The sequence below is a fragment of the Arachis hypogaea genome, chromosome 20 (assembly GCF_003086295.3).
Source record: "Arachis hypogaea cultivar Tifrunner chromosome 20, arahy.Tifrunner.gnm2.J5K5, whole genome shotgun sequence".
Taxonomy (NCBI): domain Eukaryota; kingdom Viridiplantae; phylum Streptophyta; class Magnoliopsida; order Fabales; family Fabaceae; genus Arachis; species Arachis hypogaea.
Genome location: NC_092055.1, coordinates 105,721,332 through 105,748,125, shown reverse-complemented (window position 1 = coordinate 105,748,125; position 26,794 = coordinate 105,721,332).

The window sequence follows — 26,794 nt, the reverse complement described above, 5'->3', positions numbered from 1 at the left end:
GGCCACTCTCATCCTGGTTGAAGATGAGTAAAATTCTCAAAAGAGTTTATTTTCATGTATTTTTTATGTTTTAAAGTAAGAAAAAAATTTAATTCTCAAGAGAATTTTAATTTTATGCTTTTCAACAGGCTTTTGATAGTTATTTATCTACTACTACTACCACTTCTTTTATTCTGCTGCTCCTATGGTATTGCTTTACTGTTGCTGTGGTACTAATTATCTACTGCCAAATTGCTATTCGCTGCTGCTGCTACCTTTCTAATTCTGCTTCTGCTGCGCTACTACTTTGGTGCTGTTGTGGTATGGATTAAGACAGTATTTAAGGTTGGTTCATACGAATTTAAATACATCTATTAATTTGTTATTAATGTTATGCGGACAACTTAAGTACTTTTCTGAGGCACTCACTTCAGGACCTTCTTTAAGAATTGCTAAAATTTAATTTTGTTTGCTATTTTATGTTCAATGCCTTCAAAGTATTTTGGAGACTTGGAAAATATTGTCTCTTAGTTAATTAGGAAGCTAGACTCGTAGTTAGTGAGACTAGTAGTAGGGACTTCAAACTAGAAACTTAGCTATCTATTTGAAATATATAGGTTTTCGATGGATGTGTCCAAGGATTGGATGGATACACCACGTCATGAAAAAGAATATCAACTCGGTGTAGAAAAATTTTTACACTTTACTTTTTCATCAGCGGGAGTTCCTCAAAGGAAAGAAATTCAATGCCCATGTGCAAAATGTTGTAATAGACTTTGGTTAAGGAGAGATAACGTGTATAACCATCTAATATGCAATGGATTCGTAAAAGGTTATAGGCAGTGGTTTAATCATGGGGAATCACTTGTTGCTATGGATGTTGACAGTGACACAGACGGGGAATATAACTGCAATGATAATATTGATGAGTTATTACGTGATAGATTCACAGATACTACACAAGTTGATGGACAAACATGGGGCCTAACAAAGGTGCAAAAGAATTTTATAGATTGATTGACAAGGCAAGCCAAGAACTATACTCCGGGTGTAAAGGATTCACAAGATTATCCTTTACCATCCGTCTTTACTTGTTCAAATGCTTGCATGGTTGGAGTAATGCGTCGTTCACTTCTCTCTTGGAATTATTGAAAGAAGGAATGCCACATTTGAATATTCCTACTTCTTTTGATAAAATGAAGAATATGGTGAAGAATTTGGGTCTTGACTACCAAAAGATCGATGCATGTCGCAATGACTGCATGTTGTATCGGAACGGGCATGAGAATGACTTATCTTGCCATTTCTGTGGAACATCCCATTATATTGAGCATCATATAGAAGAGGACGATGCTACCTCATCTAAAAAGCCTCGTAAAGTTGCTGCGAAAACTCTAAGGCATTTCCCCCTGATTCCCAGACTTCAAAGGCTTTTTATGTGCACAAGGACGGTCGAAGCTATGTCTTGGCATCATAATGAACATGTTAAAGATGGGTCGTTAAGGCATCCTGCCGATGGTGAATCTTGGAAAGTATTTGACAGTCGACATGAAGATTTTTCAAAGGAGCCTCGTAATGTGAGACTTGGCTTAGCAAGCGATGGATTCAATCCGTTTCGAACTTTGAGTAGTCCACATAGTACATGGCCTGTTGTTCTAATGGTGTATAATCTACCCCTTGGATGAGCATGAAGCCTGATTATTTTATACTTTCTTTAATCATTCCTGGCCCACAATCACTGGGAAATGATATTGATGTCTTTCTTCAACCACTAATTGAAGAATTAAAAGAACTGTAGGAGTCAGGTGTCGAAACATATGATTCCAAAGAAAACAAGACATTCAACATGAGAGCGTGTCTTTTATGGACAATTAACGACTTCCCTGCGTATGCTATGTTATCTGGGTGGGCCAACAGTTCTCAGAATGGTTTAAAACTCGTGCCATGAAAAAGGATGTGCCTGGTTGGGCAAAAGAGTTGGCTAGGGGTCCAAATAGAGTTGCAAAAAGATTTTCAGGTAATGTTATCAATAGGTATAGGTTCCATACAAGGCACCGTAATGCGAGATGTAAAACCCAAAATAGTGGTGTCATGTTAGAGACATTGACTCCTAGTTTTGCTACTGTGAAAGATAAGAACCCAATTGAAGCAAAAGTAAGCTACTATTGTAGAATAGTTGATATGTTTGAATTAGATTATTATGGCCAATTTAAGGTAGTCCTGTTTAAGTGTGAGTGGTATACATTTGCAAAAGACAACTTTGGTCTCTTATATGTGTATTTCAGTAAAAAATGCTACCAAGAAGAACCATTTGTGCTAGCATCCCAAGTAAACTAATGCTTTTATGTACAAGACCCATATGTGAGTGACAAAACACTATGTTATGAAAATATTTTCAAGAGATTTATTTAGAATAAGTGATGACCTTGAGTCTGATTCCCCCATAATATATGCAAGGGAGCCATGTGGTCCTTTGCGTTTTTGCTTCCTTTGTTTTCTTTCTAGATTTTGTTTGACGAGTGCTGGGATGTAAGCCGTAGAAATAACTTGAAAACCTTGCTTGTTTACTGCCTCCAAGGGATGCCCCAAGACCTTTGTCTTGAGTCTTGGGGTTTTCCCTTTTTGTTTATCCACCCGTCGAGATGTTTTGCCCTCTGTCCGAGATGTTTTTGTGTAATCCATTCTTCCTTTTTTTTGTAGGATTTAGTTGACCTCATGTCTTCCCGAAATAACGTAACAGAAATGCCTTCTCAGGTTCCTGCGGGTATGGCTGATTGGGTGGACTCCATGGTTCTTATGTGTATCTCGCTGGTTGATTCCGAATTTTGTACTCAGCTTAGGCAGTTTCACAGTGTCTGTAGTAATTCTGGTGATGAGAAGAATTATGAACTTGTCCCTCCCTCTTCTGACGAGAGAGTCTGTTTTTCGACTCGAGTTGTTGACAATCGCCCTTCTTTTATGCTTACAATTTTTTCTTTGGTCAACTGGGTATTACTCTTCCTTTTACTCCATTTGAAACCGACTTGTTATGGTCTTGTAATGTTGCCCCTTCTCAACTTCACCCCAACTCCTGGGGTTTTATAAAAATTTTCCAGTTGCTGTGCGACGGTTTTGGTATTCCTGCTTCCCAATCTCTCCTTTTCTATTTGTTTGTTTTGACTAAGCCCAGTGTGGTAAAAAAGAAGTCAGCTTGGGTCTCCTTTCGTTCTACCCAAGGAAAGAAAGTTTTTTCCATGTTTGACGAGTCGTTTCGTGACTTTAAGAACTACTTTTTCAAGGTCCGAGCTGTTGAAGGAGCTCGGCCCTTTTTTCTGGATGAAAATGACGAACCTGCCTTTCCCTTGGAGTGGCAAAAAGACGTGAGGGTCTCCCGGTATTCGTGGGAGATGTTGGATGAGGCTGAGCGGGCCTTTGTGACTATCTTGGAAGAACGCTGGGGTCAACCTCCCCATCTTGACACAAAGAAATTCCTAACCAATCCTTCTCTTCTTCAATCTGAACTGGGTATCTTGTGTTTCTTTAATGATTTTGTTTATGTTGCTTTGTAACTGTCTTTTCGGACTTGTCCGACTTGTAGCTGAGTTTTCTGTTTTATTTGCAGAGGCAATGAAGAATAATGTATCCATGAAAGCTTATAAGAGGGCGCAGAGGGCGACTGCTGCCAGAAATGCCGCTGCCCAGGCGGCTGGGGATGGATCTTCCCAAGTGCGCGGGAAGCCATCGGTGCAGAGTTCTGCCGGGGTGAAGAAGGTGATCCCTACTCCCCGAGTTCATTTGGCAGATCCTCACGTCACCTCTGCTGCCCCTTCTGTTGCTCCTCCCAATAAAAAACAAAAGACTGCTGAGCCTTTTGACCTCGATGCTCCTGATTTTAATGCCATTGAATTCGTGGATCAACAGATCGGCCCCTACGGTGCTCTTTCCATGGACGATGTGTCCATCCTTCATCACTTGGATTTTATGGCTCGAAATCATGTTAAGATGGCGTACATGTCGGCTGCCATATATCGGACTGCTCAGAATCTCCCTCTCCATGCTACCAAGGCATTTATGGAAGAGGCGAAACAAGAATTCAACCGGATGAAGGGACTGAAGGAGGAGCTTGAGGTGAATGTGGCTAAACTGGAAAAAGACTTGGAGAACGAGAAGGCGAGTTCTGAAGCGCTGGCTGCTTCTTTGAGGTTGGCTGAAGATGCGGCCTTGATGCATAAGGATAGATATGTTACATCCTATAGGGAGGGGAGGCGCCTGAGAGAGGAGCTTGACAATGCCCGGGAAGACTATGCTAAGCTCCAAGGTCATCTCGTTGGCAGCGTGACTGCTGCTTATGAGAACTTGAGAGAACAAGTTCGAATCATTGCTCCCGAGGCCGATCTTACCCTCTTTAGCTTGGATAATGTTGTCAGGGATGGCAAGATTGTCCCTGATGATGAGGGTGATGACGATGAGGTGGTTCCTCCCCCTATGTTTTCTACCAAGGTGCCGACTTCTTCCGCTCCTCCAGTTGAGCCCGAGTTGGATTGCCAGATCCTGAACCGGGAGGATGGTACTGTAGATGCGGTGCCGATTCAGACTCGCCCCCCCTCTCCTTGTTCTGATGCTGTCAAGAAGGCTCCTGATGCTGCCGAGAAGGCTTCTGATGCTTGTTGATCTTTTTCTTTGAAGTAGTTGGCCCGACTTGTGGGCGTTTGGAAACTTTTTGCTGACATTTCTTAGTTGCTTTTTCTAGCAACTTCTTATTTTTGAAAAACAAACAATTAGCTTGCCGTCTTTTGGATAGTAAGTGTTGGTGGCCTATCGAGGCCTTATGACTCTGTAAAGAACAGGTTTTTTGGCTAGGCTTCCTCCTGCCAATGCTGACATCTTGCAGCCCGACCTCCTTGGGTTTTTGTTTTAAAGCTTGAATCTCCGTAGTTGTAGGGGTCCGACTTGTTTGGTTTTCTCGCTTTGTGTGTGTTCTTTAGCGCTCTGTAACCAATTTCTTTGCGTTGGTCCCCTGCTAAACTCTTTGGACCTTTGTCAGGTCTCTTTCGGGGATTACTTTTTACGATCTTCCCGTTTGTAGGAGATCAACTTTCTTAGGTCGACCTTTTCCAGGTTATTTTCGTAATCCTCTTTCTTGGACCTTTGTTAGGTTTCTTTCAGGGATTACTTTCAGTAGTAGGAGTCCGACTTCATTATATCGGTCTCCTTTAAGTTATTTTTGTAATCCTCTTTCTTAGATCTTTGTCAGATCTCTTTCAGGGATTACTTTTATAACTTTTTAGTAGTAGGAGTCCGACTTCATTATATCGGTCTCCTTTAAGTTATTTTTGTAATCCTCTTTCTTGGATCTTTGTCAGATCTCTTTCAGGGATTACTTTTATAACTTTTTTAGTAGTAGGAGTCCGACTTCATTATATCGGTCTCCTTTAAGTTATTTTTGTAATCCTCTTTCTTGGATCTTTGTCAGATCTCTTTCAGGGATTACTTTTATAACTTTCCATTTTGGGCTGACTTTGTCATGTCGAGCCCTTCTAAGTTAAAGTAATCCTCTTTAATAGGGTTGGCCAGACCTCTTTCCAGGGTTTACTTATAACTTGGGTTGACTTGGTCCGACTTCTCAACATCGGTCAGTGACAAACCCCAATTTGACGGTTTGTTTTGCCTTGGATTTAGAACATTTTGATAACCTTTTGTCACATTTAGCCTGAGAATTAGCATGGCTTTGTTATCTCTTCCATGATTGTGCTTAAGTGTAGAAACATGCTTTTTAAGCCTTATTTTGGTGAATTCTAATTTCTGTTTGATTCCATACGATGCCTTGATGTGTTTGCTAGTAATTTCAGGGTTGAAATAGGCTAGGCATGGATCAAAGGAAGCAAGGAAGGAAGCATACAAGTGGAGAGAAGCATAAAAAGTCAAAGAAGCAAAGTCAGCCATGCACGCGCACGCGCACAAGACGCTCGCGCGCACATTGCAGAACCGACCAGGGACGCGCACGCGTACCATGCGCGCACGCGCCGATGCTGGCACATGACCTCATTAATGCAACACGTGCCTGGCGATTTGAGAGGGTTTTTGAACCCATTTTTGGCGCCAAATTGCCAAGGGAAAGGAATAAAAGGATGAAGGATTAAGGAGGAGGCATATATAAATCATTCATGACTTAGGATCATAGAGCAACTTAGGTGTTAGTAACCCATTAGTTTAGTTTAGCTTTGTAGTTAGTTTCTAGAGAGAGAAGCTCTCTCTTCTCTCTAGGATTAGGATTAGGTTAATCTCTCTTCTTAGATCTAGGTTTAACTCATGCTTTGATTCACTTTTCATTTACCAATTCTTAATCTTCTCCTCCTCCTCTTTCTAGATGTGTGCTTTAATAATTGTAATTCTTCATTTTGTTTTGGATATATTGTTGTTCCTTGGTTTTCTTTCAATAATGCAATTTGAGGTAATTCATGATAATTGTGATTTCCTTGATTGTTGTTGTTAATTCTTTACATTCAATTGTAGTTAGAATTCATTCTTGTTGTGATTGACTATACTTTTCTTTTGTGCCTTCCAAGTGTTTGATGAAATGCTTGGTTGGATTTTAGTGTAGATTTTGTTCCTGTTGGCCTAGGTAGAGTAATTAGTGACACTTGAGTTATCTAATTCCTTTGTTGATTGATAATTGGAGAGATTGCTAATTGGTTTGGAGTGCACTAAGGCTAGTCTTTCCTTGGGAGTTGGCTAGGACTTGTGGCTCAAGTCAATTCATCCACTTGACTTTCCTTTCGTTAGTAAGGGTTAACTAAGTGGTAGCAATGAACAATTCTCATCACAATTGAGAAGGATAACTAGGATAGGACTTCTAGTTCTCATATCTTGCCAAGAGCCTTCTATAGTTGTTAGTTTATTTTCATTGCCATTTACTTTTCATGCTTCTTACCCAAAACCCCAAAATAACCCATAACCGATAACAAGACACTTCATTGTACGTCCTAGGGAGAACGACCCGAGGTTTAAATACTTCGGTTTATAGATTTTAGGGGTTTGTACTTGTGACAAACAACTTTTTGTATGAAAGGATTAGTGATTGGTTTAGAAACTATACTTTACAACGAGATTTCATTAGTGAAATTCTAAACCGTCCAAAAATCCAATTCGTCAAAATGGCGCCGTTGCCGGGGACTTGCAATGGTGTTATGTTATTGGTTATTGTATATATGTGAATAGTGTAAATAGTTTGTCTTTTGCTTGTTTACTAGATTTTGTTAGTTTTATTTTGTTTTTCCATAATGAATTCTCACTTTGGCTATGAGTTTGGCTCTAATTGTGTTGTAGGGAATGTGAACTTCAATGCTAACATGTACCATGGATGGAACCAACAAAGATGGGAAGAGCCTCAAGGAATTGATCACTCCTGTTGGCAACAACCTCCGGATACTTATAGGTATAATTTCCATCCTAATGCATGCCAACTTAGCGGCTATGATGATTCTTTTTGTGACACTCAACAACCACCATCATATGCCTATGAATCTCATCCTCAACATGAACCTCAACCATTCTCACAAGCCTTTCATCACCAAGCACCACCTTATGATCCATATCCATCATATAACCAATCATCCATACCATATTTTTATGGCCATTATGAGCAAGAACCTTTAGAACCACCACAACCATATCAAGATTACTCCCAAGAACCACCTCAATGCACACCGTTTCCACAATTTTACCAAGAGAAACCACCTTCTTACCATAAAAACTCTCTCCAAAATAATGAACCCTCCTTTTCACCCCAAGCCCCAATAGACGATCCTCTCACTTTGTTACTCCAAGGACAAGAAGCCATGAAGCGGGATACACTTGAGTTTGTCACCAATTTGACCAAGGTGGTGCACACTTTAGCCCACCAATGCTTGAATACTCAAGGTACTTCCGTGACCGCATGTGAAAAGTCAAAAGAAGAGCAAAGCGTGAAGGAGAAATTGGAAATTTCGGTGGAGAAGGAGAAGTCAAATTTTGTATTGGAGCAACTAGAGGAGCCTATGATCATTGAAGAAAAGGAAGAGGTGGTCGAAGATTTAGGAGATGTTGAAAGTCCAAGGGAATGTAGCATCATGGAGCACTCTTCCAAGAAGCTTGATATTGATGTTGAAGAGGGTGCGCAACCTCCAAGGCATATCATCGTTGGAGACTTGGAAGAGGCCTATCAAGAGATGGATTCAATCATGGATGAATTTCTCTCTACAATGGAATCCTCTCCCATTGGACATGGAGTTGAAAGTATAAAAGAGTGTGCACAACCTCCCATACCCTTGGTGAGCAATGAGAAAGAGAGCTACCAAGAGGAAAACGTTGGCATGGTGTATATTGAAATTGAAGAATTTGAAGAGGTTGATCAAGAGATGACCTCGTTCATCAATGAATTTCTATCCAAAATTGAATCGCCTCTCATTAAACAAGATGAAGTTCTTGTAGATAACACCAAGCCACGTAACAAAGAGGATGAGGTTGAAAGAGAAGAAATTCGTCAAGAGGTGGAAATACACAAGGAAGAGCACAAGGAAGTAGACCTTGCATTGTCTAAGTGTTGGGAAGACCCTCTTCCCAAGTCACCATCCAACACAACATTCAAGTGGGTAACATTCTTATCCATAAGCTTTACTTTCTCGCTTGAATATGGTTTGATTGAAACGGATGGACAACTTAGAGCTCTTTGTGGAATTAAAAGTAAGAATGTGTTGTGTAGTGGTTGCAAGTTAGGAATTAGGCTCATTGAGGTCAAAGCTTCAAGGTATAGGGCTGATGTTGGGACAAGAATCACTTTATATGGACCTAGGAGAAAGCATTGGTGGAGTAAAGAGAATTCTATGAGTCAATCCCCTCTATGTCAACCGCTCATCCGACAAAACCATGAAACTCAACTAACGGATGGGTGTGAAGACAAGATATGGGATCCCGGTTCGCTAATTGAAGACCAACTATGGGGACTCATATCTTGGGTAGAACTTTGCCCAAGCTTGATGCATATGGTTGGAAATTCTGTCAACCAATTGAGAAGCAAGGATCCTTGGAGATTCAAGGACGAGTACAAACATAAGCCACCATGACAATGAGCCCCTCAAAATGTCCAACTTAAGGACTTAAACTAAAAGTGCTAGGTGGGAGACACCCCACCATGGTAAACTCTTTCCATTCCCTTTTTAAATTTGCCTAATAAGTGATCTGAGTTACCATTGTAGGTAGATGTTTCACATAATTTGTTTGTACAATTTAATTGTTAGCTTAGTCACATGCATGTTGTGTTTAGTAGTAGATGAATAATATCAAAAATTGCATTTTTGTGAATTGTATGATGGTTGAGTGAATAAGAGTTGTGAACACTAAGGGGAGCAACCAGCAAGTTGTTCTTTCAAAAAAAAAAAAAAAAAAAAAAAAAAAGAGAAAAAAAAAAGAGAGATAGAGATGAAGAAATGGGCATGGACGCGCGCGCGCAACGTGCGCGTACGCGTCCTGCCGCGCATGCACCACGAGCCACATTCCAGAGAGTTGGGCCTCTCTTGGGCCAGCCTTGTGCCTCGAGCCCAATTCATTCCACGCTGACGCGCACCATACGCGTGCGCGCCTATGAAACTATAGGGAACGCACCACACGCGTACGCGCATCTGCCGCGTACGCGTCGATTCGCTGCTAGACTTTCTGGGCCACTTTCCAGAGAGTTGTGCTGGATCTGGGCCTCTTCTAAGCCCCCAGCTCAAAACCACTCACGCGTACGCACCCCGTGCGCGTGCGCGGCGATGCGTATTAACATCACCAGGGGCCACGGACCAGAGAGTTGGGCGTGCCGCAAGCCCATTCTAAGCCTAAGGCCCAATCTCATGTACGCGTGCGCGCACTGTACGCTCACGCGCACTGTACGCTCACGCGCAGTTCTCCATTCCCCTCAATGCACGCGGACGCGTACTTGCCGCGTGCGCGCAGGTCTAGTAGCGCGACTCCCAGGCCAGTCTCCAGAGAGTTAGGCCTGGGTTGGGCCAACTCTAAGCCCCTAGCCCAACTCCATGCACGCGTGCGCGCACGGTACGCGCACGCGCCCTTCCCTATTTCGCTCCCCCTCGCCCAAGCGCGTTGTACGCGCACGCGTAAGACCCCATTTTTCCTCCATGGGCGCGGACGCACAAGGTGCGCGCGCGCGCCAATTCAAAATTCGGGATAACCCTAGCTCGCGAGGCACACTGCGCAGTCGCGCACCCCAGCCTCCACCCCCATCTTCTTCTTCTCCTCGCCCCATCTATCATCGCAGCAGCAACACCAGCCGCCGCCGCGCCTCCCTCACCGCCGGCGACTTGCCCTCCCTCATCATCGCCTTCTCATCCCCTCTCACCGCTACCCATTCTCTCTCTCACTCTTCTCTCCCTCCGCCCTTCAGTTTCCCGAACCCCCACCGCGCCACCACCGCGCCACCGCGCCGCCATCACTGCCTTCCTTTCTCTCTCTCTTCCCTTTTCTCATCCCCCTCTCACCACCGCCGACCCTCCGCCCTTCAGTTCCCGAACCCCCACCGTGCCACCGTTCACGGCGGTGACACTCTGTTTCTGCTGCCTTATCCCCCCCATTTCCATTTTCAGTTTTCCCGGCTCCCAGGTTCCTGCTCCATTTCTGCTATCTCTGTTTTTCTTTTCCCTTTTTCATTTTTTCTGTTAATTCCTAGAATTGCATGATTAGTAGCATTATACTGTTGTATGTTAGGATTAGTTAGAAATACTTGCGGTTAGGTAGCTAGGACTGGATAGCGGATTCTAGGCCTGATAAGTGCTCCGTATGTGCTTACTTGCTGTTTATCTGTTTGAATGCTGTATGCTGGTTTTGGCTTGCTTTTTATGCACTTCTTGCTGCCTGATTGCTATACCACTGTTGCTGTGCTTACTCGATGCTGCTTTCTTACTGTTTGTGCTATTCTGTTATCCGGGAACGTCCAATTTTAAGCCGGAATGCTGCCCGATTTTCAAGGAAATTAGTTTTCTTTTAATCTTTATTTCAGTTTTGGGCATCTTTCCGTTTCCTTTTTGACTTCCCGGATTTGCACAATCATTGTGAACATGCACCACAATTTCTCGTTCAATTGGGCCTATATATCATCATATCGCTAATCCACTTTTCTAACCCACTAATTTCTTTCACCATTTTACTTACACTCACTTTTAACCCTCTTTAACAATTCTTTCATGACTATGATGATATTAGTGCCTTTTGCATATGAGGTGTTACCCTATGGTTTTGGCTCGGTCACTTATGCTTACTTGTTCACTTTTACATATTCAGTGCAACATCATGATTGCTCTTTGATAATGACATCCTGAACATGTCTTCTTTGTTACATGCTAAATGTTTCGTATATTCTATCATATTCTTTTCAGGATGTCGGATAAAGGCAAAGCCGTAGCCACCACCTCCAAAAAGAGAAAACACTCTACCCCCTCCGTTCCTTCCATCTACAAGAATTATGCTCGGAATCCATTGCAGGACGAGGATAAAGAGAATCAGCAGTTGCCTTCCACCAATCCGGGCAAATTTCCCAATCTCTACTGTGAGCTTCGGTTTTCCAGATATCGAACCACGAAGCTAAATATTGAGAAGAAGTTGCTCCTACCTAATGATGTGAGACGGCGCATTAACGGTCGGATCCTTGAGTTAGGTATTGATTTTGTGGACCGGGATTTGGGTGACATCAACATATCTTGGGTGAAGGAATTCTACTGCAATTTTTTCCGTCCGACCTTGGATTCGGTTCAGGTGCGGGGTAGAGAGATTCTGCTCACCGAGGCCGCCATTGGGGAGGCATTACATTGCCGTCACATTCCGCTTGACCAGTGTGCCCACCATCAGGCTGAGATAGCCATCCATACCATGACATTTGATTATGAGGCGCTTCGGCGCGTGATTGGGATACCGGAGGCTTCATGGGTTATGGATACGGGCAACACCAAGCCGAAGGGGATGTTATTCACTCATTTGACCAGGGAGGCCAAGACTTGGCAGATGATCTTCGCCCACTACGTCCTGCCTACCACCCACTTTTCTGAGGTCCCCATGGAGATGCTTTTGCTGATAGGGTGTGTTATGGAGGGGAAGGATGTCTCCTTCCCTAGGCTTATCTGGCAGTGCATGTGGCGGGCGCATATTCGTGGCCTGCTTCCATTTCCTACATTGGTCACGAGTATGGCGGCCTTAGCTGATGTCCCATGGTCAGATGATGATGTGCGACCACCACCCGCTGATGCAGATGACAGGGAGGTTACTATCCCCTGGGGTGTTTGGGTGCACGAGAAGCCACCTGCTAGCCGCCGCTCTCGGGCTAGGGCTGCCATAGGGACACCTTCACCACCAGCCCCTGCAGCTGGCCCTTCCTCCTCTACAGCCGCAGCTCCTCCACCATCTACAGACCCTCCAGCAGCACCTGAGCCTACCTATCTCCTGGTCCAGCGTCTCTTCCGGTTCTTAGAGCGTGAGCGACACCATGTCAGACGCCGCTTGGATCGGATGGACCAGGCACTTATCTCCCTCGGCGCTGAGCTACCTCCGCTTCCCGATTCTCCGGCCTCCGACGAGCAGGATCATCAGGAGGAGGACGCGGAGGCACCAGCTCAGCAGGATGCCCCTGCCGCTACAGAGCCAGCACACATGGAGGCTCCACCTCAGACACAGGAGACTCCACCGGTCCCACAGCCACCGACAGAGCCAGAGCCTATCGTTGTACCTCCCACTGATCCTCCGGTTTAGCATCGAGGACGATGCTTGATTTTAAGTGTGGGGAGGGCACCGGTAGCATTATTTGGGAACCGGTGAACTTTTCAGCCTAGTTATCTTATTTTGCACATTTTTGTATATATTTTGATGCATTTCTAGTTTGCTTTGGATACTTTTATTGCTTATTTTGGATTTTAGATATTTTGATGCTTTTGGATACTTTTAGATATTTTGGATGATAGATTCCATATTTTAGTTTGATTTTTCTTTATACATTTTCGTATATCTCTTTTTGTATATTCTCCTTTTAGTTTGTGGTTGTGATTAGAAATCATGTTTTGAGCGAAACTTAGTCACCCCCTTTTTGCATAAGAATTTGGTTTTGAGTGAAAAAAAGGAATCACCCCCTTTTTGCATAAGAATTTGGTTTTGAGTGAAAAAAAGGAAAGGGTGAACTAAGAAAATTTTTTGAATTTTTCAATCACAACAATGCTTAGTCAAACATTGAGGTTTTTCAAGAAAGTTTAAATATAGGGCATTAACCCAATTGATTGAAAGAAAATTTTTGAAACTTGCTTGAATTCCATACCTTGTGAAGCATGTATTGAGTTGAGAACACAAGCTTGTGAGACTTGAGCCTATTGATGTGGTTACATTTTATAACCAATTATTTTCCATTCTTGTGTGAAATTGTTCTCTTTCCATGATTGTGATCCTTAATTTGCTTGATTCTATATGTCCACTTATTTCTTGTGTTTGTACATTTATATGATTGAGGCCATTATCTCATTTGCCACTTACCCAAATAGCCAACCTTTTACTCTCCATTGTTAGCCAATTTTGAGCCTATGCTTAACCAACTCATTCTTATTTTAGCTCATTACAAGCCCAAGGCGGAAAACCAATGAGAAGTCCTTGTTTGGATCTTTGAATAGCCTAGGCTAGTGAGAGTGTATATTCTTCAAGTTGGTGAGGCTTGGGAACATTGGATAGGGTAAAGGGGACAATACACTTTTCTGTTTAGGAATTGGGCACATATTCATGTATTAAATCAAATGTAGAGACCTTATGCATTGATGTTCTTGTATTTAGTTTGAAAGAAGAAAAAGAGAAAAAAAAAATATATATATATATATAAAGAAAAAAGAAAAAAAAAAGAAATGAAATGATGAAAAGAAAAATAAAATGAAAGAAAAAGGAAAAAATAAAATGAAAGAAAAAAAAAAAGAGGAAAAAAATAAAAAGGGACAAAATGCCCCAAAGTGAAGTCAATAAAAAGGAATCAATGCATAGGTGTTGTGAATCAAATACGAATGCATGAGTATGTAAGAAAAAGTGAAGAATGGGTAGTTAGAATAGCTTGCATTTGTATAGGTCATTAAATAGGTTAGGTGGGAAAGTCTATGCTAATCAAAGATTCAAATCCTAGTCCACTTGACCATAAATGACCCTACCTTGGCCCTAACCCCATTACAACCTAAATGAAAGACCTCATGATGAATGTATGCACGCATTGAATAAATGTTGATTGTTAGAAGAAAATCAAATCTTGGAAAACATGATTAGAAGAGAATTGAGTGGATTAACCCTTAAACACTTGAGTGAATAGAGCGGATACACATCCGGTGAGGGTTCAAAAGTTCAATTACATGCATTTCACCTATATTATCTATATTCTTGCAAGTTTGAACTCCTTTTAACAATTCAATACAATTGTGGTTTGGACTTGGTCCTTATTACTTAGCTCTTGTACTTACACATGCTCTCTTGGGAATTGATTTGTTTGAACTAAGCATTTCCAATTGCTTTAGATAGTTGCATTTAGATAGGACTCATATAGTTTAGTTGCATTCAATGAATGCCATACCCCTTAGTTCCTTCTTATTTTAGCATGAGGACATGCTAAGGCTTAAGTGTGGGGAGGTTGACAAACCCCAATTTGACGGTTTGTTTTGCCTTGGATTTAGAACATTTTGATAACCTTTTGTCACATTTAGCCTGAGAATTAGCATGGCTTTGTTATCTCTTCCATGATTGTGCTTAAGTGTAGAAACATGCTTTTTAAGCCTTATTTTGGTGAATTCTAATTTCTGTTTGATTCCATATGATGCCTTGATGTGTTTGCTAGTAATTTCAGGGTTGAAATAGGCTAGGCATGGATCAAAGGAAGCAAGGAAGGAAGCATACAAGTGGAGAGAAGCATAAAAAGTCAAAGAAGCAAAGTCAGCCATGCACGCGCACGCGCACAAGGCGCTCGCGCGCACATTGCAGAACCGACCAGGGACGCGCACGCGTACCATGCGCGCACGCGCCGATGCTGGCACATGACCTCATTAATGCAACACGTGCCTGGCGATTTGAGAGGGTTTCTGAACCCATTTTTGGCGCCAAATTGCCAAGGGAAAGGAATAAAAGGATGAAGGATTAAGGAGGAGGCATATATAAATCATTCATGACTTAGGATCATAGAGCAACTTAGGTGTTAGTAACCCATTAGTTTAGTTTAGCTTTGTAGTTAGTTTCTAGAGAGAGAAGCTCTCTCTTCTCTCTAGGATTAGGATTAGGTTAATCTCTCTTCTTAGATCTAGGTTTAACTCATGCTTTGATTCACTTTTCATTTACCAATTCTTAATCTTCTCCTCCTCCTCTTTCTAGATGTGTGCTTTAATAATTGTAATTCTTCATTTTGTTTTGGATATATTGTTGTTCCTTGGTTTTCTTTCAATAATGCAATTTGAGGTAATTCATGATAATTGTGATTTCCTTGATTGTTGTTGTTAATTCTTTACATTCAATTGTAGTTAGAATTCATTCTTGTTGTGATTGACTATACTTTTCTTTTGTGCCTTCCAAGTGTTTGATGAAATGCTTGGTTGGATTTTAGTGTAGATTTTGTTCCTCTTGGCCTAGGTAGAGTAATTAGTGACACTTGAGTTATCTAATTCCTTTGTTGATTGATAATTGGAGAGATTGCTAATTGGTTTGGAGTGCACTAAGGCTAGTCTTTCCTTGGGAGTTGGCTAGGACTTGTGGCTCAAGTCAATTCATCCACTTGACTTTCCTTTCTTTAGTAAGGGTTAACTAAGTGGTAGCAATGAACAATTCTCATCACAATTGAGAAGGATAACTAGGATAGGACTTCTAGTTCTCATATCTTGCCAAGAGCCTTCTATAGTTGTTAGTTTATTTTCATTGCCATTTACTTTTCATGCTTCTTACCCAAAACCCCAAAATAACCCATAACCGATAACAAGACACTTCATTGTACGTCCTAGGGAGAACGACCCGAGGTTTAAATACTTCGGTTTATAGATTTTAGGGGTTTGTACTTGTGACAAACAACTTTTTGTATGAAAGGATTAGTGATTGGTTTAGAAACTATACTTTACAACGAGATTTCATTAGTGAAATTCTAAACCGTCCAAAAATCCAATTCGTCAGCCAGTCTTTAAGTTATTATTTTAGCAATCCGTAAGACCTCGTCAGGTTCTTTTTTAGATCACTTTCGATAACTTCTTACATTATTCTGTGTTCATCTTTGCTGATTTGTAGAAAGTGGTTGTCATCTCTAGATCGTCCTTTGGGTGAATCGCGTTTTCACCTTTATCGGACGGTTTGTCTTTATCGTGATCATGTAGTGAAATTGTTTTTCACTTTCTGCCGATCTGTTGCTTTATAATTGGACGATCAATGCTTCAGATTAATGCGTCTTGAAATCTTTGTAGAGTATCTAAAATATATTTTATTTAAAAGAAAAGTGCAAATATACATATGGGATTGTCTGAGTCTCAACTTGGTTCCTCGTTAAAAAACCTTTTCATAAAAAAGAGTGCATCTAATGATGAGATCTTTTATCTTTTCTAACTGTAGTACCTTCTGAGGTTGCAGGCGTCCCATGACCTGGGAAGCTCTCGTCCATCGAGTTCAGACAGTCTGTAGTAGCCCTTTCCAAGTATTTCTACAACTCGGTAGGGTCCTTTCCAGTTTGCTGCCAGCTTTCCCTCTCCTGGTCGAGTTGTTCCGATATCATTTCGGATTAGGATGAGATCATTTTCTATGAAACTTCTCAGCACTACCTTTTGATTATATCTGGAAGCCATTCTGCGTTTTAGAGCTTCTTCCCTGATCCGAGCTCTTTCTTGGATTTTGGGTAACAAGTCGAGCTCTTCTCTCTGAAGTTGGAAGTTTGCTTCCTCATTGTAGTGAACTATTCTGGGCGACCCTTCCTCAATCTCTATTGGAATCATCGCCTCTGTTCTGTATGCTAATCGGAAGGGGGATTCCTTCATGGTGGAATGTGGCGTTGTTCGATATGTCTACAAGACCTGTGGGAGCTCTTCTGCCCAGGCTCCCTTTGCATCTTGTAATCTCCGTTTTAATCCAGCCAATATGACTTTGTTAGCAGCTTCGGCCTGCCCATTGGCTTGTGGATGTTCGACGGAGGTGTACTGGTGCTTTATATTCAAGTCGGCTACTAGTTTTCTGAAGCCTGCATCTGTGAATCGGGTGCCATTGTCTGTGGTTATTGAATATGGAACCCCGAATCTTGTGACAATGTTTCGATATAAGAATTTCTAGCTTCTTTGAGCGGTGGCATTGGCTAGGGGCTCTGCCTCGATCCACTTTGTAAAGTAATCTACTCCCACTATGAGAAATTTAACTTGTCCTGATCCCTGTGGGAAGGGGCTGAGAAGATCGAGTCCCCATTTTGCAAACGGCCAAGGCGAAGTCACGCTGATGAGCTCTTCTGGCGGGGCGATGTGAAAGTTGGCATGTTTTTGACATGGTGGACATGTCTTTACAAATTCTGTGGCTTCTTTCTGTAGAGTTGGCCAATAAAATCCCGCCCGGAGTACTTTTTTGGCGAGAGCTCGTGCTCCGAGATGATTGCCACAAATGCCGCCGTGTATTTCTTCTAGCACTTCCCTTGTGTTGGAGGTCGACACGCATTTTAGTAAAGGTATTGAGATTCCTCTTTTGTACAGGATGTTGTTTATGATGATGTAGTACTGTGCCTCCCTTTTTAACTTCTTTGCCTCCTTTTCTTCTGCGGGGAGTGTTCCTTCTTTGAGGTAGTTGATTATGGGAGTCATCCATCCTTGGTCCTGACTTGTTATGGCCAGGACTTTTTCCTCTTCCGAGATTGACGGGTTTTGCAATATTTCCTGAATGAGGCTTCTATTGTTGCCCCCTAGTTTGGTGCTGGCTATTTTTGAGAGTGCATCAGCTCGGACATTTTGTTCGCGGGGTATGTGGCAGATCTTATATTCCCCGACTTGTCTGAGTAGTTCCTTGGTTTTATCCAAATATTTTTTCATGGTGGGGTCTTTGGCTTGGTAGCTCCCTGTTATTTGTGATGTGACCACTTGTGAATCGCTGTAAATGTTGAGTTTCTGAACTCCAACCTCTTTAGCCAGCTTTAAACCAGCTAATAATGCTTCATATTCTGCTTGGTTATTGGAGGCCGGGAACCCGAACTTGAGGGAGAGCTCAACTTGGGTTCCTTGGTTGCTTTCTATTATCACGCCTGCACCGCTTCCAGTTTTATTTGAGGAACCGTCCACGTAGAGATTCCATTCTGTGGAAGTTTTCAGGGTATCTGTGAATTCTGCGATGAAGTCGGCCAGATACTGTGATTTGATGGCCGTCCGAGCTTCATATTGGAGGTCGAATTCTGACAACTCGACTGCCCATTGTAAAATTCTGCCTGCTAAATCTGTTTTCTGCAATATTCCTTTTATGAGCTGATTAGTTCTAACCTTAATGGTGTGAGCCTGGAAGTACGGGCGGAGTCGTCGAGATGTTAGGATGAGAGTATAGGCAAATTTTTCTATTTTCTGGTAGTTCAGCTCGGATCCCTGTAGTGCTTTGCTAATGAAGTAGACGGGTTGTTGCCCATTCTCGTCTTCTCTGACTAGTGCTGAGGCTATCGCCCGGCTTCCTACTGCGAGATATAATATGAGTGGTTCTCCTTCTCGTGGTTGAGATAGGATAGGTGGCCGTCCTAAGAAATCCTTGAAGTCTTGGAAAGCTTGTTCACATTCTGTCGTCCATTCGAACTGTTTTCCCTTTCTTAAAGTAGCATAGAAGGGGAGAGATCTTATCGCAGCTCCTGCTAAGAATCGGGATAGGGCGGCCAATCTCCCATTGAGTTGTTGTACTTCTTTGACGCAGGTTGGGCTCTTCATGTTGAGTATAGCTTGACATTTGTCTGGATTTGCTTCAATTCCCCTTTGTGTGAGCATGAAACCCAAGAATTTGCCTGCTTCAACTGCGAAGGTGCATTTTGCGGAGTTGAGTCGCATGTTATGCTTCCTTATAGTGTCAAACACTTGAGCCAGGTCGGACAATAATGTATCTTCACTTTGTGTTTTTATCAACATGTCGTCCACATAGACTTCCATGATTTTTCCGATGTGATCTGAGAAGACTTTATCCATTAGCCTTTGATAAGTAGCTCCCGCGTTCTTGAGACCGAAAGGCATCACGATGTAGCAGTAGTTCACCTTTAGTGTTAAGAACGAGGTCTTTTCTTGATCTGGTGGATACATGGGAATTTGGTTGTATCCCGAATAGGCGTCCATAAACGAGAGGTATCTATATCCGGAGGAAGCATCTACCAGAGCGTCAATACTTGGGAGTGGGTATGGATCTTTTGGGCAGGCTTTGTTGAGATCAGTGTAATCGGTACACATGCGCCACTTCCCGTTTGATTTTTTCACCAAGACGACGTTGGCTAGCCATAGTGGGTACTTGACTTCTCTTATGAATCCTGCCTCCAGTAACGTTTGTACTTGTTCTTCCACAGCTTGGGATCGTTCTGGTCCGAGTTTTCTTCGCTTCTGCTGCACCGGCCGAGATCCTGGATAGACCGCCAACTTGTGGCACATTAGCTCGGGGTCTATGCCTGGCATGTCTGCGGCTTTCCATGCGAAGAGGTCGACATTATCTCGCAAGAATTGTATCAGTAATTCTTTTGAGTCTCCTCATAGGACCGTGCCGATATTAGTCGTTTTGTCCGAGGTGTCTCCAATCTGAACCTTCTCTACCTCACCTTCTGGGTGCGGATGGAGTTCTTCTCGATGCTGAGCTCCGCCAAGCTCAATTGTATGAAACTCTTCTCCTCTGCCTTTGAGGTTTAAGCTCTCGTTATAACAGCAACATGCCATCTTTTGATCTGCTTTTATCGTGGCTATCCCCTCTGCAGTTGGGAATTTCATGCATAGATGCGGAGTTGAGACTATTGCGCCGAGTTGATTGAGTGTTGTCCGACCTATGAGAGCATTGTAGGCTGAACTTACGTTGACCACAATGTAGTCTATTTTGAGGGTCCTAGATTGGTTCCCTTTTCCAAAAGTAGTGTGTAGCGATACGTATCCTAGTGGTTGTATCGGAGTGTCTCTTAGTCCAAACAGATTGTTCGGGTATGCTCTAAGTTCCTTTTCGTCTAAACCGAGCTTGTCGAAGGCTGTTTTGAATAAGATGTCGGCAGAACTCCCTTGGTCTATTAGTGTGCGGTGTAGATTGGCGTTTGCCAGTATAATAGTGATGACCATGGGATCGTCGTGTCCTGAGATGATGCCGGATGCGTCCTCTTTAGTAAATGTTATCGCCGGGATGTCGGGTGCTTCCTCCTTTCCCTCAACATGATATATTTCTTTGAGATATCTCTTTCGGGATGATTTGGAGATCCCACCTCCTGCGAATCCGCCGTGTATCATGTGGACGTGTCTTTCTGGTGTCCGCGGTGACTGTTCAGCTCGTCCATCATCTTCGTCTCTTCGTCTTTTTCTTTGGTCATCATCTCGGGTAGCCAGAAATCGATCTAATTTTCCTTTTCTTACCAATTTTTCGATGATATTTTTCAAGTCAAAGCACTCGTTGGTAAAATGCCCTCGAATTCGATGATATTCACAATATTCCTTCCGGTTTTCTCCTCCCCTTTTGCCTTTGAGTGGCCGCGCTTGGGGGATTTTTTCTGTATGGCAGACTTCTTTGTACACGTCGACCAGGGATGCTTTGAGAGGAGTGTAGTTGTGGTATTTTTTGATTTTCTCACCCTGTCGATCTTCTTTTCTTTTGGAGTCCTTGTCTTTGTCTCGGTAGGAGGCCCCAGATTTTGAGATTTCTCCTAGCCGAGCGTTCTCTTCCATGTTGATGTATTTTTCTGCTCGCTCCTGGACTTCGTCTAAGGAGGTAGGATACTTTTTTGATATAGATTGGCTGAAAGGTCCCTCTCGTAAGCCATTGATAAGCCCCATGATGGGGGCCTCTGTTGGTAAACTTTGTATGTCCATGCATGTTTTGTTGAATCTTTCCATGTAGTTGCGGAGGCTCTCCCGATCTCCTTGTTTGATCCCTAGTAAGCTGTGTGCGTGCTTGGCCCTATCTTTCTGGATGGAGAATCTGGCCAGGAACTTTTTGGCCAGATCGTCGAAGTTTGAGATGGACTTCGGAGGTAAGTTGTCGAACCATCTGATCGCCGTTTTCGTGAGAGTTGTTGGAAAAGCTTTGTAGCGAACGGCATCTGAGGCATCGGTGAGGTACATTCTACTTCTGAAATTGCTGAGATGATGGTTGGGATCTGTAGTGCCATCATACAAAACCATATCCGGGAGCTTGAAATCTTTTGGGATTTTGGTCTTCATGATTTCCCTGGTGAATGGATCCTGTTCTTTGCGTGAATTTTCCTCAGGAGTGGTCCGAGGAGCTTTTGATTTGAGGTCGGCCTCTAATTGCTGTAGTTTTTCTTCTAGTTCTCGACGTCGCCGTACCTCTCTTTGTAGATCCTTTCCGATCTCCCGTTGTTGCTGGGTTTCTTTCTCTAGTTGCTTTAAGCGATCTTGAAGTGCTTCCATGGCTCCCGGATTTGGTGAGTTTTTGTCCCGGTTGATTCCGGAGTATCCTTTAGCGTAGTGTCCGCGTTCTTGTGCGGTGTTCTGTTCTCCAGATCCGAGTCGTGGTCGTTGTCATGGCCGTCCGCCATGGTTTTGGGATGACTTTCAGGTTCCCCGGCAACGACGCTAATGTTCCGAGGGTTACCTGAAACTGGAGGTCGATCTCGGATGAGATCTTCTGTACTGGTCGGAGATGACGTGTCCGGCTGGCTGGTGGCGGCCGGAGCTGTTGTGTCCGACTTGTTGGACTTACTGCACTGCTGATCCTTGGCCACCGGAGGGTGGGGGGTACCTGCAAGAGACTCCGATGCTTAAGTTAGCATGGGTATTAAGCAGGTTTATTGTAGAATCAGAGTATGAGTTATACCTGGGTGCTCCAGTGTATTTATAGTAGTGTGGGCTGACCTTTCTGATAAGATAAGTTAGTTATCATTTCTTATCTTATCTTTATCTTGAGTGAAGTCATCTTATCTTTAAGGGAACCGCCTTTATCTCTGTAGGCTTGAACTGCCTTTGGATTTGGGTCGTGTTCCTACATTTGGGCCTTTTCCTAGGCTCTCTTGTCGATTTGGCCGATCTCTTTAAGAAGAGGTCGGATAGTTGGACTTGAAGAGGTCAGTCGTTTTGCCACCAATCATCCCGGGTCGGACAGTTCGACCCAGGGTATGAACAATAAGCATGTAGAAACTCTGTATAGGAGTATCCGTACAGGAATGTTCAGTGAAACAGCATTTACATGAAAGTGTGAAAAATAAAATATAGATAAATCAATGCCGTAGCTCAATCTCAATTATCAACTCAGTGCCTTAGGAGAAAGAACTGATGAGAATCTGAATAAGAACTACATCAGTGAGCATAATCTCTCTATTCAAAATTGTATGGATAATCTCTTGTTCGTGGCACACTTAATGCTTCATTTTGTGCTTTTGGTTTAATAGGAAATAAAGTTATTTTATTTTATTTAAAAATTTTCACTTTATGTTATTCTGTATAAAGATTATGCAAGAAAATTGAAATATTTGTTTGCAAATATGATTATTACTAGAAATTAGCTTTAGCCTTTGCTGATTACAATTATTGTACGACTATAAGGCAGTTTGTTGATAAAACAATCGTTAAGACATTTAAGTTTTACATCATTATATTCATTTTGTTTGTCTTTCATTAAACTAAAAAAATTTAAATGGTTGTCACAGATCAGATATTGTACATTGCTAATGTGTAATATATGTCTTTTCATTTTTTGGTTTGATATAAGATGCACTAACACACAACAATATTTAAAATTATGCAGGGCAGTGGTGAAAACAATTTTGCTCACAATGGATGGTCAGTAATCATGAAGTTTTATATTTTGTAATGAAGTGTAAAGGAAGTAGATAATGTAACCCATGTTGGAATTGTAATTCATGTATTAGAAAATTGCTAGTGGAATTTTTATGACTTTGATTTTTGGTATTTTGTTAGAGTATATCATGTGATCAAACACTTTTTTTTGTGACAAGTTTATGAAGTAAGGATTAGTTGATTCAAAATTAGTAGTCATCTTTTATATTTTAAAATTATCTATGATTTTATAAGGTTTATAAAAAGAGTGCAATTAGGTTACTGAACTAACTTACAGCCACGCTTTAAAAGAGTGGCCATATTGTACAGTAGTAATCAACAGCCACACTTTATAAGCGTAGCCGTATGTCTCCCTTTTGGCATGCTTTAAAAGCGTAGCCGTATCTCCACCTATTGGCATGCTTTTAAATCGTAGACGTATCTCCACTTGTTGCCACGCTTTGAAAGCGTGGCCATAACATTACAGTGGGCATCAACAGTTACGCTTTAAAAGCGTAGCTGTATCTCACGCTATTGGCACGCCTTAAAAGCATAGCCATATGTCTGGATATTGGCACACTTTTAATAGCGTAGTCATATCTCGATATGGGCACGCTTTAAAAGCGTAGCCATATCTAGCACATATGGCCACGCTTTTAAAGCGTGGCGATTTTTTAAAGCGTGGCAAAAAATAAAGCGTGGCAAAAGCTCATCAAAAGTGTGGCGATAGACCAACCGGCACCCTTACAGACGTGACCCTTTCAAAAGCGTCCCGATAGCTCCAAAAGCGTGGCGAAAAGCTATCGCTACGCTTTTTTTAGCTTTTCGCCACTCTTTAAAAGCGTAGCAAAAACGTGTTTTCTTGTAGTGCCTTTTGTTGCGGGATTTGGTTGAAAAGCCGGCCGGCAACCGATCCTGATGCTGAATTTCCTCAATTCCATCGCTCCCTTCCTTCTCCTTCGATCAAATCCCAATCTCTCTGTTGGTGAAAAGAACTATCAAAGCTCCCTTCCTTCTCCTTCTTTCTGATCCTATAGATCCAAGGGTGTAACTGCTATTTCACCGCTTAGCCTTAGTGACCTCATAGTTTTCTCTGAGCCACTGTTCTCTGAAATTGTCCCAGTTGCCATTTGGGCATAAGATGTTCTCATTCATGGATGAGTATAGCGGCTATAACCAAATCAAGATAAACATGGTGGATGCAGAAAAGAGTGAATGGTAGTGGTGATGGTCAAGTAGGTTGGGGTTTGAAAGATGTGAAAAGTGAGTGGAGGGAGAAGAAAAAGAGAGAAATGTGAAATGCAAAAATAAGTCAAATGACAGATTGAACATTAGGGTTTCTCCTCATTCAACATAGCAACTAAAGTATTTTTAATTATATATTTATTTTAAAATCAAATAAAGATAACCTATTATATTTTAGAATTAAATACTAATGAGTAAATATAGTGGTAGACTGGTAGTAGGATGAAGGCTAATCTTATCGTTGGTATATATATTTATAATAATTTATATAACTAATAATTTTAAATAGAGTATTTTTTATTCAAAATTTACATCCAAAATATATTTTTAATTTATTATTTTTAGAAAATTATAGAAAGAACTCAATTTTATTACAATGTATTAATTCTGTCATCATAAAATTTTATAATCAAATTCGATTGTACAAAGTTAATAACAAAGAAACAATTCACATTATGTAACAACAATATCAAAATTAAATTCTTATAAGAAAAAGTGACAAATTTTAGTTATAAACATGTATAAATAATTATAATAACGAATAAATAATAATAATAATAATAATAATAATAATAATAATAATAATATATTTTATGTTCTTCATAAAGTGAGCTATAGTTTACATATGCGTTCCAAGTTCTTAATTTAACATTTTTATAAATATTATAATAATTAATCCTACCTAATAATTTTTATATTAAAATTTTTTAATAATTAAATATTTCTAATAATTTTTTAGAGTAATTTTGTTAAATTAAATTTTACAAAATTTTTTAATTCGGTGATAAAAATAGATAGAAGCTCTAACTTCTGTCATACATTAGAGAAGTAAAAATCTATCTACTTATACTATTTGAATAGTTATACTTTGAATATGTGTTAATATCATTAACGTATAATGTAGAGGATGTCTAATAAGTAAAAAACATAATTTTAGAAACCAAGAGCAAACTTATTATTATTTTTTAAAAAATAGTAATACTATAACTATTAATAAACTCTTATATTTTTTATTTTTATTTGTATTTTTTATATATATTAATTTTTTTTTGTAAAAGAACAAATCTATGGAATGATTATTTTTTTCATTCATTTTTTTTAAACATATTTTTCTTTAATTTTCTATCATACTCAAGAGACAAATATATCTTTAGAGCATTGGTAAAATAATCTTGTCTAGATTGGTATCCATCATAGATCAATGAAGAAATAGTCACATCGTACAACCATACTGATCCTTTTAGAGTGTGGATCTTATCCGATCCGGTAACAGTGCGAATCGAATAGCCGCGATTGTCTTCGTGAGCGCTTATGTTAGAGAACGTGAATTCCATATTTGATTTAGTTGTGCAAAAGAGAGAAAAGATTAATATAGTTGAGTATGCAAAGTGTATATCTTCTTGAAAGAACCTTCATGTAATTGCTCTTAGTAAGACAGAAACTGCATAGGCTAGAACTCTTTTGTTTTCTCCTTTTCTTACTTTGACTTTATTTTATGTCATAAAAAAGATCTTAATTTCTTTTAGTACCATATTAAGTTCACATTAATAAATAAGTTTAAATTATTGTTCAAAATCTGTCTCAAAGATCATAACCTTAACTTATCAAACTGTTAACGAACCAAATTCGAATTGGGTAACGCTCTGTCTTAACTCAGTTACAAATCTATAAACAAATCAAAGTCATGTTGTCACTATATTAATATTGAATTAAAGTTGCATTAAATTGCTAGTATTTTATTTTAAACTTGCTCCTAATTAAAAGTATTATCTAAATTTTTTTAACACTATAGTATTGTATCATAAGTAGCCTAAATAATAACATTAAGTAAAAAAAAAAAGAAATTAATTTTCTTCCACTACTTGAATTAATAATTGGTGTAACAATTTTTTTTATTTTTTTCATAAATTAAAAAAGTATTTCCAAAAACCTTTTTACATAAATGAAAGTATTTTATAATATACAATTAATATTTTGTAAAATAATATAATATTATAACTATTTATAATATCTCGAATTTTTTATCTTTATTTTTTTATAACTAGTAACTTTTTTGTGTAAGTACACAAATATATTCTTAACTTATTTTTTTATTTATTTCTTTTTTTATAAACATATTTTAATTGTTAATTTTTTATCATACTCAAGAAGATGGTTTGAATTTGCATAATTTTTATACGTCTAGTCAGGCTATTTTCATTGGTTGTCGTTGCAAAAATAATTCTAATGTATAAATATCTAAGGTCTAAAATTCAATATCATAGATATTATTTAAATAACTAAATTCTAATATTAGGATTTCATTAGTTTAACCTCCAAAGAAATGTTCTAATTTAATACTATTTATACTAAACATAAATTATACTAGTTATACTATAATTATACTTAATTATTTGTTCTTAGACTAAAGAATCAAATTATTATATGATTAATTAATAATTTATTCTCTAATTTTAAAAGCATTATGGTTAAATGAATATATTCTAATTAAGGAAATTAATATAATAAACTGAATTTTTTTTTAATTTTGAAAATAGAACAATATTTTAAAATTAATTTAAGGTATTTAAATCTCGTAATTAGTTTGTTTTAGATAGTTATATTAAGTTATGTTAATATTTTGTTTCCTA